This window comes from Monodelphis domestica, chromosome 3 (genome assembly GCF_027887165.1).
Source record: "Monodelphis domestica isolate mMonDom1 chromosome 3, mMonDom1.pri, whole genome shotgun sequence".
In the NCBI taxonomy this organism is placed as follows: Eukaryota; Metazoa; Chordata; class Mammalia; order Didelphimorphia; family Didelphidae; genus Monodelphis; species Monodelphis domestica.
Window position 1 is genome coordinate 367,336,799 of NC_077229.1, and position 15,999 is coordinate 367,352,797.

A 15,999-nucleotide genomic window follows, 5' to 3' on the forward strand; every position below is an offset into this window, starting at 1 on the left:
AGCTTCTCCAGGAAATCTGTTTTTTTTTTTCCATTGGGGCCCAAGAATCTTGACCCAGCCTCCCATGTGATTCTCTGTCATATGTCCCTGTCAATCAAATGCAGTTCATTTTGCAGAATAATTTTGCAATCTGACTTTGCTTATTATAATTGGGTACATTGAATTGGGATCTATGGGTCAAAGAGATTAGAAAGATAATCTTGCTAATAATTGAATGTTATTTTTCCCTACTTCCCTCTGATTTCATGTTTATTTGTAAGGGGTTATCAGAAAGATGCCTAATTGCTGAATACATGAGTATTTTATAATGATAATTTATGTGCTTATGTCAAGATGTCTATAAATAATTTACAAAATATAAATTGTATAAATTTATATTAAATATAATTTTGGTTTTATATATGTCACTTTTTTTTCTGGAGCAAAAGTGACCTAATAAATAATGAAGAAGAAAATCAAGAAAACTATTCCAATAATTCAGAGACATAATTGCTTCCATCCCAAGTTTTCATTTGAAAATTACTGATATAATTATTTCCAATGATCAATTTGCTAACCTCAACTTAGCAAGTTATACAATGAATTAATGCTTTTCTCATTTCATATATTGAAAGGTTTTTTTTAGCCAAATTGTTGAGGAAATTTTTTTAGATATATTTTCAGAGGTCAAATTAAATGGAGATTAAGACAATTGTCCTGATAATTCACAATAAGAACTAAAATTGTGCTAAAGAGAATGAATAAGATCTTAGACATACATTATATAGAATGGCTACATCCATTAATTAAATATACATGATAACTGTTCATCTTAACTTTCTATTATAATATAGATATAACATATATATATATATAATAACTTAACATTACCTCTGTAGATGCAAAAGGGAGAGTCTACCATGGTTGTTTTAACTCCCCAAACCTGTTGCCAGGACCTAGTTTGATAGCTAGTGTATTATTCAAATGTCTTTGATGCAGTACATAAAAATTCAATTTTTAATTTTTGAAAAGTAATTATTACCTTATATGCAATTATTACATGATTACAACACTTTCAGCACAATCTAAATGGATGAAGTACTTCTAAAAACAAGCAAATACTCCACAGACTTATTTTCAATATTATATATATATAGGAAGGACAAGGAGAAGGAAAGAAGCAATTATATAGCACCACTACTTGCAAAGCACTATGCTAAGCCTTTTTCAAATATTATTTCATTAGATTGTCACAACATACCTGAGAGGTAGATGCTGTTATCATCCCCAGTTTATAGCTGAGGAAGCTGGGGCAAACAGTTTTAAGCTGTAAACAGAAGTTTAGGAACTTGCCCAGGGTCACAGAACTAGAAATTATTTGACATCAGATTTAAACTCAGCTTTTCCTGTCTCCAGGCACAGTTTTTCCTCCACTTTTCCACCTACTTGCCAAAATGTATACATATAGCTATATGTTCATATATTAATGAACATGTGTGCACATTTACATACTGATACACATGTATACATGAACATCTTTATGTATTTTGTGGTGGAAATTGTCCCTTTATATAGAACACATATTTGCTGTTAGTGACTCTATAATTTTCTTTTGTTTGAATTTGAGTACAAGGGATGAAGGCAGTGAAGGAAACTTTCATTTCTTAAAAAATATCCTTTTGTTGTGAATTTGATAACATTATTTTTGAAGGCATTCATATGCTTCACTAGTTTTCCAAAGCTGTCCATGCTATATGGAAAAACAAAATAACGATTCCTAAAAGAGATCCTAGAAGAATGATTAGGATAAAAGATGCAAATATGTATCATTTGCATAGAGATGGTTGTTAAAAGTCAAGCGTATGAATGAGTTTCTAAAAGGAATTCATATGTAGAAAGGTTAAAGGAAAGAATCTTGTGCATCACTTGACTTAAAGATATGTCAAAATGAGATTAAGGATTCAGCAATTAAAACAAAAGAGGAATTATTGTTGAAGGAATGCCATAATAGTAAGGTATCTGTGATGTAAAGTGAATAAAAAACACACAATGCAAGGCAGTCAGCAGTGTCAGGAATCCATGTAGGAGTAATGTAAATATTTCAGTAGACATGATTCAATTTGTGAATATCTTTATTGAAAAACAATGTTGCTCCATTCTTTTTCAATTTCATAAGGATTTCAAATTGTGGTAATAAGATATAAGATGCCATATCTACTCTGTAGAAATGAATTCTTTTGTATTGCTATTTTATGGCTCACTATCTCATTCCACTGCCCATTAGGTGAGCTATACCCCTGCCACATGCATTTTTCTCTCTGTCATCAATTTCTATATTTTAATCTTTTTTCGGCTAATCCATTGTCAGTTTGTTCAACCTCCTTCAGTACATAGTTGATAAAAATGCTAAACCTAATGGAGAATGTTGCCAGTCTTACCAAGAACTTTTTATTAGCAAATACTAACCCTTTTTTCCTAATTCCCATTTCTTTATGTTTCATCATAAAATTTTCCTGACAGACTAATTATCTATTTAGAAGACTAGGAGGTGGCTTCTTTTTTGGAACTGGAATAATCCTTCCATTCTGTTGGTTTTATATCTGTATTTCCTACAATACTGCTCAATTTATTTTCACAGAACAAGTTATATATGCATCATGAAACTTGAATCACTTAGAAAATTAACTTCACTTAAACCACCAAGCTTATAAATTTTAAAACTATAGATTTTTTGACTAAGGACATAGATTGTATTGATGTTTTGACTAGCAATCACATGCGCAATTGGGGAATGACTGAACAAGTTGTGCTATATGATTATAATGGATTACTAATGTGTCATAAGAAATGATGAACAAGATGATCACCAAAAAACAAACAAGAAACATGGAAACACATGTAAAGGAATGCAAAGTTAAATGAGCACAACCAGGAAGAGTTGCAGAGAATAACTACTAATGTATGCAGACCAACTGTGAATGACTTAAATATTAGAAGACATGCAAAATCACAGAAGTCATGAGGGAAAATACTAGCCATTAAGAAGGTACAGATATAGTCTGAATGCAGACTGAAGCTTGTCATTCTTCACTGTATTTCTCCCATGTATTTTTTCAGTATATAACACTATATTTTCTTTCATGACAAGATGAGCATGGAAATATGTATTTTTCAATTAACCCATTACAACCTATATCACATTACCTGCCATTTTGAGGAGGGAGAGGGAGAGAAGGAAAAAGGATTGCAGAATGTTAGAAAAAATTATTTTAAAAAGTATTCATAGGTAAAAAAATTTAAAAAGGAACAATTATTGGAATATGAGAATTCTAGAATTCCACAGGTAGGATACAGAAGAAGAGAATTTTTCCCTGTGATAATTACTCCCTGTGTTGTCATTTAGTCCCTCACTAACTGACACTAAGCTACATCAATTAAACCCCTCAGAAAGTTTCCTTTTCCATAAAATCATAATAGTCAAAAGTATAGAATTTGTTACAATATCTATGACAAATTTACTGTGAGGATAAAATTGGGTAAAATGCTATATAATATACCATAAAATTGCAATAGTTATGGTATTGACAATGATTACTGTTCTTCTGAGACTATCTCCTCTGTATTGTGAAAACAAATATTTGGGCTATTTTCAAGAAATTATCTGAATATGTCAAATAATTATGTATGTGGTGACTAGTTATGAAGTAGAAGGTAATGCTAGTACTTCTCTACAAAATGTCTACTTGGGCTCTGTTCTGCCTATATATTATACATTCTATCTTACTATCACAAACCTTCTTCCTATATACTATCAAACAGGTTAATTTTTTAAATAACTTCTTTTATGATCATTCACCAGCAAAGCCAATAATAATAGTATTAGACTTGAAATAAAAAGAGATCAGAATTCAAATGCTATCTCTAAGGTATTTTTTTGTTCTTTGTCTGACATTAGCTGTGTTACTAGGCCAAACACCTAACTTCTCTGATTTTCATCTATAACACTGTTTTGTTCTCTAAATTGAGGAGAAAAGTCCAAGTTGTCTTTAACTCTATGAAATATTCTGAAATCAAGTGAGATTATGTATCTGAAGTAGTATATCACATGTCAGATATAATTACATTCCATGTTTCTTGAAGATTTTATAAGAATCTGTGAAAGTATTTTGAAGTTGGAAAGAAGAGTAACTTTGTCCCTTCCATTACTATCACAATGTTCAGCTGATTTTTTTGTTGTTGCTTTTGTTGTTATCTATTCACATTACTGACAGCTCTATCTTCAGGGAATTTATATATTTCTATAGATCTCTTTTAAGTGACCAATTGAAACAAATAAAAACAACTCAGTTAATATTCCATTTGTTAGATTTTCCAGTCATTGTGTAAGTATTGACAAGTTAAGAACTTTAACAGGAATCAGGGAAACTGATGTATGAACTTCCATTCATAATAGTATACTATGCTTTCTTCAAACATTCTGAATTATTATTTTAAAATGTCATTATTAAGGCAGTTTTCAGAAAAAGAAATAAAAATTATCAATAAGCACCTGTAAAAGAGTTTTGAATCTCTCATAATTAGAGAAATGCAAATCAAGACAATGGTGAGATATCCCTCAAGATGGGCTTAGAAGATGGGCCACTATGACAGTAATGAAAATAATAAATGTTGGAGGGGGGTTTGGCAAAAGCAAGATACTAATGCATTGCTGGTGAAGTTGTGAATTTATCCAGCCATTCTGGAAGGAAATTTGGAATTTTGTGTAAAGGGCTTTAAAAGAATGTATACCCTTTGATCCAGCAATACCACTACTGCCTTTGTGCCCTAAAAAGATAATAAGGAAAAAAATGTCTGTGCAAAAATATTTATAGCCATGCTCTTTGTGCTAATGGAAAAAAATGGAAAATGATGGAGTGTTCCTCAATTGGGGAAAAGCTGAATACATTATGGTATCTGATGCTGATGGAATACTACTCTTCTATAAGTAGTGATGAACTGGAGGATTTCAATATGAACTGGAAATAACTCTAAGAACTGATGCAGAGTGAAATGAGCAGAAACAAGAGAACAATGTAGACTGAAAGTGAAACATTATGGGACTATCCAATGTAATGGACTTTACTACTAGTATCAATACAATAATTCAGGACATTCCCAATGAACTTATGAGATAGAATGCTATCCACATTGAGAAAAAGAACTATGAGAGCAGAAATGCAAAAGAAAAACATGACTTATCTCTCATTTATATGCTTATATGAATTGGGGGTTTCAGTTCTATGGTAAAAATGAATAATATGGAAACAGGTATCAAGTGATAACATTTGTACAAACATTTGTACAACCCAGTGGAATTGCTTAACGGCTCTGGGAGGGGGGAAAAGAGAACAGGAGAGGAAAAGAAAATCAATCATGTATATGTGGAAAAACATTTTAAAAATAAAATTAAAATAAAAAATCATTATTTACCCTCAACCTTTCAGTCTTAGAAAAATTAAAAATTTTTTTCATTGAAATGAGCATTTCATTCTTTTTCCAATATTCACCTTTGTTGTCTATTTCACTTTTTCAGCAATTTTTACCTTAAATAATCACTACAGTAAAATATTACTCAAAGATATGAAAAGGAATGGGTTCATGAATTAAGAGAACTTAGATAATCTATCTCATGTGGACAAGGCATCCCTTCCTTACAATGAACAAGACTGATTTGTCTTTGTATCCTCCAATTCATATGATAAAATCATATTAATTGGATTGATTATGGAGAAAGTCATTCTAAATAAAAGATTTGTTATCGATTTCTCTGTGCTCAAGGATTAGTTTTAGCATTTCATATCACACATTTCTTACCTACATTTCGATGAGTAATATTATTGAATGCAATTTATTCTTCCATTTTCATTACCATTCAAAGGCAATAAAAGCAATAATAACAAGGACATAGCTAGAGAATGTGAGAACAACAAATAGGAGGTTTAATTCTTTGTTTTTGGAAGCAAAATGAGCCCGAGCACAAGGAATGCCAAAGAACAACATCATCAATTGATATTTTGAGAAGAAACACTGTGGTATTGTGGCAGCATCACAGGTAGAGGGAAGCAAAACAGCAGCATGACAGAAAAAGTGGTACATAAAATATGTATAAATAACAACTAATCAAATGATGATATTCTTCATATGTAGTGAATTATTCATTAGTGATTACCTGTTCAAGTATACCCTGGCAGCTGACCCACTTACAAAAATAGTGTGTACTCTTCTCATTGTATGCATCCAATATATAAACAGAATATACAAAGACTTATAAATGACAATTTTCAATTTCTGGTCATACATTTAGGACTAAAACAGGAGACCCAACTATTATGAAGCTTATTGGAGGCTTTGGAATGAAAAAATATTTTTCTTTTAATTATTGTTCACTAAAAACCAAGGATATTAATGGGGAAAAAGTTTTGAAAAGGTAAAGATCTGGCCCAAAAGGCAGTTTTTGATAACAGAATTAGGAATTCTGAACTTAGATTAAAATAGGCCCAGTAGAATCTTGGCAGGAGATGAAGTACACATAAAAAATTCTAGAAAACTTGTATTTTTTGTCCAGGTGTCTTACAAATTTAAACAAAATTTCATTAAAATGAATATGATCGGCTATGGACAAGATTGATGAAAAATGAAGAAATATTTTGTTTGAGACAACTAGAAGTTTATAGTACAAAAAGAGAAACAAATTATTACATAATAATGACCCAGTTTTCTATATACAAACTGCACTATTTAAGCAAAAATAAAAACTTCAGCACTAAGAATGATGTCTAGCACTAATGAATCTCATAAATACTTGTTTAACTAATTGACGAGGAAAATTCAGCTTCATAGGAATATCTGAAAGTAGGTAAGATGGAACTGGAGAATAGATCATAGTTCTAGAAGGGCATAACATTTTTAAAGAAATAAGTAATTGGGAAGAATGTATAACTGTATAATTAGACATTTTATTCTTGTAAGAGGAAATCTAGGAAGAGAATCCATAATAGTGAATATTTGAGTGAAATCAATGGATAGAGAAATAAAAGCAATTCATAATTGAAGGACCCTGCATACAAACACAACAAAAGGTGGAAATAGACAAAGGGCTTGGTAAACAAATAAAAAGCCTGACATAGATGAATAATAGGAGAGTGATAAAGTATCTCACTTCTTCAGAATCTGATGGAGCTCTATGTCTATCTCTGTCCATCTCTCTATGTCTTTCTATCTGCCAAAGCCAAAGAGGGATACATATATAAGCATATATATATATTTCAATTTACCTTAGTAATAATTTTACAATTGAAAGTATTCTTAGAAACAAATAAGAATTGATAGTGTGAAAGTGCTTGGAACTCTGAAAATAAGTTAACAATTTCTTCCCAGACTTTGTGATACAAGAAAGGACATCAGAGCATCATCAAAAATATACTATATTGATGTGAAAACTAGAATATGGGAAAAATAGGTAGGATCTTATGGAGGGAAACAAGATCAAGAGGAAAAAAGATTGATTAAGAAAATAGTTCAAAAACCCAAAGTAAACAATTACATTGAATTGGAATTGTTTAATAAAACCAAGGTAAATGAACAATGAATAAACTAACCAACTTAAATTTTAAATAGAAAATGAAATAAGATGGAAATTATTTCTTGTTGAGTTATTTCACCTCTTTGTCATTCTATTTGGGGTTTTCTTGCAAGGGTACTAAAGTGATTTGCTACTTCCTTCTCTGGTTCATATTATAGATCAGGAAATTGAGTCAAACAGTGTTAGTAATTTGCTTAGGGTCATATAGCTAGTAATTGTCAGAGACTAGATTTGAACTCAGGCCCTCCTGGCTATAGGACCAGCACTCTGTCCACTGTCCAGGTATAAGAGTTTGACATGGTCTTTTAAAATTATTGTTAGTAAGGTTGTAGTTCAAGATGAACTCGAGCCAGCAAGAGAAGATTAGGGACAAGATAAATTTCATTTCTGATAATGCTATTATGATTGGCTTTTGCTTAGTAAAATATGAATAAAAATAACAAAAATGGAATTTTATCTTTGAGTATAGTAATATGTTAATTGACAGCAGAGAGAAGGCAAGGTGGTAAATTGTTATTTCTATTTTTTTCTACCAAGAGAAATGAATTTGGGGCCTAGAAATGTGAGAAAAAATGAATAACATAAAGTCATCATCTACAAAAGAATGCATCCAGGTACTCTAAGGGGTTTAAGACATTTGGACAAGATGAACTGGATCTTTATGTAATGTTCTTGATGTGCCACTCAGCGCCAGTGATATTTGAAGAATCATAAAAGAGGGAAAACAATATATTAGAGAAAAGTAAATATACTGGTTTGTAATAAAAGTGTAGGGAAAGGAATCTACTAACTTAAGCCCCGTGAGCTTTAGGGCATGGGGAAATTTTATAATCAGTCATCAAATAGATTGTTGTCAAATATCTGGAAAGGGAAGGGTTTTATAAGATTGATTAATGGTATTTGTTCAACAAGACAGAGAAAGTCACAAACAGTAGATTCCACTTATTTTGTTTTTGATGAAAACTTTTAGCTGAGAGGAATATTGTCAATATGGTTTACCTAGTTAAAGTAAAATGTTTGTTTCATATTAAAGATGGAATGATAAGAATTAGATCAGTGATATCAAGTTGATTCTGCCTGAAAAACATTTCAATTCTACTAGGAACTGGAATAACATTTTAAAAATGTTTAATAAAGTAAATAAAAATACAATACAACATGGGTAATATTAATGCTAATTGTCTGTTTTCTAAGTCAACATGCAGATTTCAGGGATCAATTTCTCTTTGATTTAACAGCACTAGATTAAATGATGGTACAGTAAAATGGAATCTGATCTCTATGGGTTCTCTGACTCAAATAATAGTTGTTACTGTACAATAACAATAGGGCAAAAAGTTTCCTGTGCTACACTCCAAAGAGCTATCCCCTACATTTTACACACACACACACACACACACACACACACACACACACACGCATATACATGTGTATATGTATGTATGTATTTTCAATTAATTGCATATAGGAATAGGTTACTTTTCAATCAAAATTTCAAATGGAAGCATTCTAGTAGAAATAGCTCACATAGTGGATGATTGTGTGAGAATTCAAAATATTTTTGACAAATTGAACATTTAACTAAATCAAAGAAGTTCCATTGAATTTAGATGAATATAAAAATATTTCACTTGGGCAGAAAAAATAAACCAGGTTTACATGGGTGAAGTAGGTAACAAAGGCATTTATCCTGAGTACCCCAACAGTAGGATTTAAGTGACATAGATTAATGTATTTTACACTGGCATACACTCCTCTCTCTCTCTTTGTCTGTCTGTCTGTCTGTCTGTCTGTCTGTCTGTCTGTCTGTCTGTCTCTCTCTCTCTCTCTCTTTCTCTCTCTCTCTCTCTCTCTCTCTCTCTCTCTCTCTCTCTCTCTCTCTATCTATCTTACTCTCTCTCTCACCTAATAAATGTTTCTACATCTGGTGATGAGCCTCCAGATCACTGTTTATTTGTAACATAAGAATATATGAAATAGATTCATCCAGTTGTAGTGGTATCTGCAGTAGAAAATCATTCCAACATAGTGAATTATGAAACACTCAAAGTTTGCCAAACACCCTCCAAATAGCCACAGAATAAAAAAAAAAAACATCTCAAAATGAATATTGTAGAGGTAAAATCAGTAGAAGAAGGGATGAATCATGTCTCTGTCCCAGAACAACATGGAGAGCCAATTAGTGGTACTCATCTCACCAGGGTACCAGGAGAGAGCTCTGAACAAGCCCCAGTAGAACTTAGATGCACTATAGCACAAAGAGTAGGAGAATGAGAATGGCCTATTAGGTCCAGTTTCAGCAGAGTAAGAACAGAAACCAATACAATGCTGAAAAAGTAGTAGTGGGAGGGAAACAACCCTATATAATGCAGCCAGATCAGAGGACATATCTGACACAGTGAAGAAATCAATGAGAAAGCCTATCAAATAATGGCATCAGCTGGATTGAGGAGAACCGAACTCCACACTGAACTGAATATCTGCAAAGCTCTATTCAACAGACCAACTATGTTGCCTTCATAGAGTGATCAATCTGAGACAAAGAAAGCTGAGGGGATTTCAGGGACATCATAAGCATGGGATAGTATTCTCTCCCCCACAGGAACAAAGGTAAACATCATCATATGGACAAAATCAAGAGGAAAAAACCCCCAAATGATCAAAGACAGAGGAAAAAGTCTGAGGCTAGAAAAATAACTCAACAAGATAGATGAACAAAATATAGTCTCAGAAGAGGACAACAATGCAAAAATGAAAACGTATGGAGCCTAAAAGAAAAATATAAAAGGTTGTTAAGCCTTTCAAACGAACCCCTGGGAAGAGCTATAAAAAGGATAGAAAAAAACAAATAATAAGAAGTTTTGCAGAAAAATTAGAAAAGAATGTGATAAAAATCAATATCACAGAACAAAAACAAACAGAAGAAAATCATTCTTTATAAAATAAAATATAGCACATTAAACAGAAAAATAAATCCTCCAGAAAGGAAATACAAACCCTAAAAGAAGAAAATGTCTCCCTAAAAATTAGAATTGGACAAACGGAAGTTAATGATTTCAAAAGAGACTAGAACAGAATAAAACAAATTCAAAGAGAATAAAGAAAGAGAAAATATTGAGGAATTAAAATTATTCTACCTATTCTGGAAGGCAATATGGAATTGTGTGCAAAGGGCTTTAAAAGAATGCATAGCCTTTCATCCAGCAATACCACTACTCAGTTTATATCCCAAAGAGATAATAAGGAAAAATACTTGTGTAAAAATATATATAGCCTCACTCTTTGTGGTGGCAAAAAGTGGAAATTGAAGGGTTGTCCCTCAATTGGTAAGTGGATGAGAAAATTGTGGTATATGATGGTGATAGAACACTATTGTGCTGTAACAATTGATGATCTGGAGGATTTCTATATGAATTGGGAGAACTTCAGTGAACTGATGCAGAGTGAAATAAGCACATGCAGGAGAACATTGTACACAGCAAGTAAAACATTGTGGAACAATCCAACGTAGTGGACTTTGCTACTAGTAGCAATCCAATAAGCCAAGACAATCCTGAAAGACTTATGGGAATGAATGCTAACCACTTTGACAGAAACAACTTTGGGAGTAGAAATTCAAAACAAAGCATATGGCATCATTTATCACATGTATATACGGGTATGTGATTTGGGGTTTAGGCTTTAAAAATTGCTGTATAGCAAAAATGAATAATATGGAAATACATATTGTGATAACATTTGTACAACTCAGTGGAATTGCTTGTTGACTCTGGGAGGAGGGAGGGAAGAGGAGAGGGAAAAAATGAATCATGTAAAGGTGGAAAAATATTTAAAAAGAAAAAGAAAAAAATTGAAATATGTCCTTGGAAAATTAAATGAGCTGGAAAATAAATCTGGGAGAGAGAATCTAAGAATCATTGGAGTGCCTGAAAGCCATGATCAAATAAAAGAACTGGGAACTGTACTGAAAGAAATTATCAGCAAAAAATGCCTTAATGTTCATCAAGAAAAGAAAATAGAAATTTAAAAAATCCACCAATCACCTTCTGAGAGAAATCTCAAATTAAAAAAAAAAAAAGTCCAAGGACTATCAGATTCAGATACCAGAAATAGCAGGTCAAGGAGTAAATGCTACAAGTAGCCAGGAAAAACAAAAACAAAAAAGAAAATAATTCAAATATTGTGAAACCATAAGACCTAGCTGTGCTTACATTAAGGGACTTGGAAGGCAAGACATCTGCAAGGAAAACATCTAAGACTACAACCAAAAAACACCTACCCAGATAAACTGAACATAATAATGCTCCAGGGGAAGAAATGGACATTAATAAAATAAAGGAATTCTAGGCATTCCCTGAAAAAGGGCGAGAATGAAAAAGAAAATTCAATGATCAAGTTCAACATTCAAAATAAAGATAAGAGAAATTATCCAAATCTATAAGAATAACAATTAGAGATTGGTCAACAGATATGAACAGGCAATTCTCATATGAAGAAATTAAAACTCTCTTTTGTCAATTGAAAAAATATCCAAATCATGTTAGATTAGTGGGATGTAAGTTACAAAATCTCTGAGGTACCATCTCTCATCTATCAAATTGGCTCACATGACAAAAAGGGAAAATACTAAATGTTGGAGGAGGTGTGGAAAAATAGAGACACTAACAAACTGCTGTTGAAGCTGTGAACTGATACAACCATTTTGGATAAGATTCTTAAACCATGCCCAAAGGATAATTAAACTCTGCATACCTTTTGACTCTGTAATACCAATATTATATCTGTATTCCCAAAGAGATTAAAATAGGAGAAAAATACCTACCTGACCAAAAAAAAATTTATAGTAGCTATTCTGGTGGTTGAAAAGAACTCAAATCCAAAGGATTTTTGACAATCAGGGAATGGCTGAAGAAGTATTTTTATATGTTTATAATGTTTTATATGCTTATAACTCTTGTGCCATAAGAAGTAAGACAGAGGAAGATCACACACACACACACACACACACACACACACACACACACACAACCTAGAATGTCTTACATGAAGTAATGCAAAGTGAAGTGAACAGAACCTGGAGAATGTTATCTCCAGGTACAGAACAAGACAATAATGTATGATGATCAACTATTATAAATAAGGCAAGGATCTAGGACAACTTAAAGAGACTCGCAACAACAGATATCCAGTGCCTCAGAAGTAAAAGATGGAATGTGCATTCAAACTGAAACATGCCATTCTTAATTTATTGCTGCCCTGTTTTTTGTTTTTTTTTGTGTGTGTTGTAAGCAATTTGTGTCATCTTTAACAATATGACAAAAATAGCATTATACTATATAATAGTATATGCACAACCTATATCATATTATCTTCTTAGGGAAGGGGCAGAGGTTGAGGGAGAAATAGAACATGTATTGAAAAATAGAAAATAAATATTAAGAAAGTTTTTTGACATGTTATCTTGAAAGAAATAAAATTTATGATTTTTTAAAAAAGAATTATCAAGCTGTTTATACTGTTTGACCCAGCAATACTACTACTTGGCCTGTATCCCAAAGAGATAAAAGAAAAGGAGAAAAGGCATATTTGAAAAAAAATTTACATCAGCTCTTTATGCAATAACAAAAGCTTGAAAATCATGGTAATGTTCATAAATTGGGGAATGCTTAAATAAATTGTAGTATATGATTTGGATGGAGTATTATTTTGATAAGCAGGATGTTTTCTGGAAAAAATAATAGGACATAGGAATTTGTGTAAAGTGAAGTCAGAAGAACATTATTCACAGTAACAGCAATATTAAAAAGATGACATATTGTGAAGTATTTGGGTACTTCGGCAATTCACAAGGACTCATAATGAAAAACACTACCTACATACTTCAAAACAGAGAACTGATGAACTCTTAATGCAGATTGGAATATGCATTTCATAACTTTATTTTTCTTTTTGCAACATGGCTAATATATATACATATATTTAACACAAATTCACATGTATAATCAATACCAAAGTGCTAATTTTTTCAAGACTGAGAGAATTTGGAACTCATAATATTTAAAATGTACATATACTTGGGAAACATTTAATGACATAAATAAAACTAACATTTTAAAAAATTTACCCAGGTGAAAATTAATACTAATACTAATAATAAATAATTTTTATAGCACCATAAATTTTCAGAAGTAGATTACAAACATTATCTTATTTGAATATGACAAAATGCTTGAAGGTGAATGTCATTATAATCTCCATTTTATACTTGAGGGAAATTAGACAAAAAGAGTTTCTATCACCTTCCAAGAGTTATAAAACTAGTTAATATCTGAGATCTGAATTTATTTCTTCCTTAATCTAAGTCCAAGACTCTGACCACTGTGCCACTGTAGCTGCCTCTAGAAAACAATGGGCAGCATTATAAAGTTGCATATAAAGAATGAACATTATATTTGAAAGCAAAATATTTATAACCTCCTCATCCTTGACTGTAGCATGTACCTATTTTTATCATCTGAAAAGTAAGATGACAAATGCATGATTTGAAGTTCTTTGTCAATATTAGAGGAAGCAGGGAATAATAATTCGAGTTTTGGAATGAACACACAGATGTCCCTTTGGACAGGTCATTTAAAAAGATGGTTTTACATACCACTGTTGGGTTTGTACCCCAAAGAGATAATAAGAAAAAAATACTTGAACAAAAATATTTATACCCACATTCTTTGTGGTGGAAAAAATTGGAAAATGAGGGATTTCCTTCAATTGGGGAATGGCTGAACAAATTGTGACATATGATGATGATGGAATACTACTGTGCTGAAAGGAAGAATGAACTGGAAGATTTTTATGCTAACTGGAAAGACCTCCAGGAATTGATGTAGATGGGAATGAGCAGAAGAACCAGGAGAACAATGTACACAGAGACTGATACATTATGACACAATCAGATGTTTTAGAATTTTCTACTAGCAGCAATGCAATGATCTGGGACAATTCAGAGGAATTTATGAGAAAGAACACTATCGACATGCAGAGAAAGAACTGTGGGAGCAGCAACATAGAAGAAAAACATATTATCAATCATTTGGTTCAATGGGGATCTGATTAGGGTTTTGAGGTTAAAGATCACAATTGCAAGTATGAATAACATGGAAATAGATTTTGAATAATGATACATGTATAACCCAGTGGAATTGCTTGTCAGCCTCAAGAGGAGTGAAGAAAGAGGAGTGGGAAAAATCATGAATCATGTAACCATGGAAAAATATGGAGCCAAGTACATTATAGAGTCCACTGGCATTTTTCCCATCATGGAAAAGTTCAAAGTTCACTTGAAGGATGGAGTCAAATGGATCATTATCTCTGACCCTTCTGCTGATGCCACAATTTTTGTGATAAGGGTGAACCATGAGAAATATGATAATTTCCTCAAGATCATGAGTAATGTGTACTATCAACTGCTTGGCCCCTTTGGCCAAAGTCATTCATGACAACTTCAGCATTGTGGAAGAACTCATGGCCATAGTCCATGCCATCACTGCTGCCCAGAAGATAGTAGATGGCCTCCCTGGCATGTGGTAGTGTTATGGATGTGGCACTACCCAGAATATCATCCCTGCTTCCACTGGTATTGCCAAGACTGTGGACAAGGTCATACTTGAGCTGAACAGGAAGCACACAGGCATGGCCTTCTGTGTTCCTACTTCCAATGTGTCCATGGTGAATTTGACTTGTCACATGGGAAAAGGTGCCAAATATGATATTAAGAAGATGGTGAAGCAACCTGCAGAGGGATCCTTGAAGGGAATCTTGAGTTACACAGAGAACCAGATTATATCCTGTGACTTTATCAGTTATACTCACTCTTCTAGCTTTGATACTTGTACTAACATTGCCCTCAATAACCATTTTGATGAACTCATTTTTTGGTATGACAATGAGTACAATTACAGCCATTGTGAAGTAGACCTCATGATGTGCATGGCCTCCAAGGAGTAAAGTGGAAAGCCATGGATCTTCATCCCCAGACAAAAAAAGAGTAGTTCCATCATTGGGAAGCCCACATCTATAACTTATGTTATCCCATGTCCCAATCACATACATGCCCCAAAGCACCCCTGTAGTGGGGGGAGGAGCATAGAGTTCTTTCTTGTGTACCAGGAATAAAATATTCACATTCAGTTTAAATAAAATAAAATTATATGACTAATACGCTTGCAAATGCATTGAGGTAAAGATATATAAAGAATAAGAATTAGGTTAGCAGCATTTGAATATATAAATTGATGTTCTAAGAAATATATTGTCAGTTCTTATGGAAATTCCATCCCCAACCCATTCTGAAACAGTGGTTTGAGCAATGGCTTCAAAATTAAGATGTTTGTAAAGCCTTGTGA

The 15,999-nt window shown here is 32.6% G+C and overlaps 1 pseudogene; it reads left to right on the forward strand.

The window, feature by feature from the left end:
* Positions 1–14,859: 14,859 nt before the first annotated feature.
* On the forward strand, positions 14,860–15,601 carry LOC130458116 (glyceraldehyde-3-phosphate dehydrogenase-like; annotated as a pseudogene).
* The last annotated feature ends 398 nt before the right edge of the window (positions 15,602–15,999 follow it).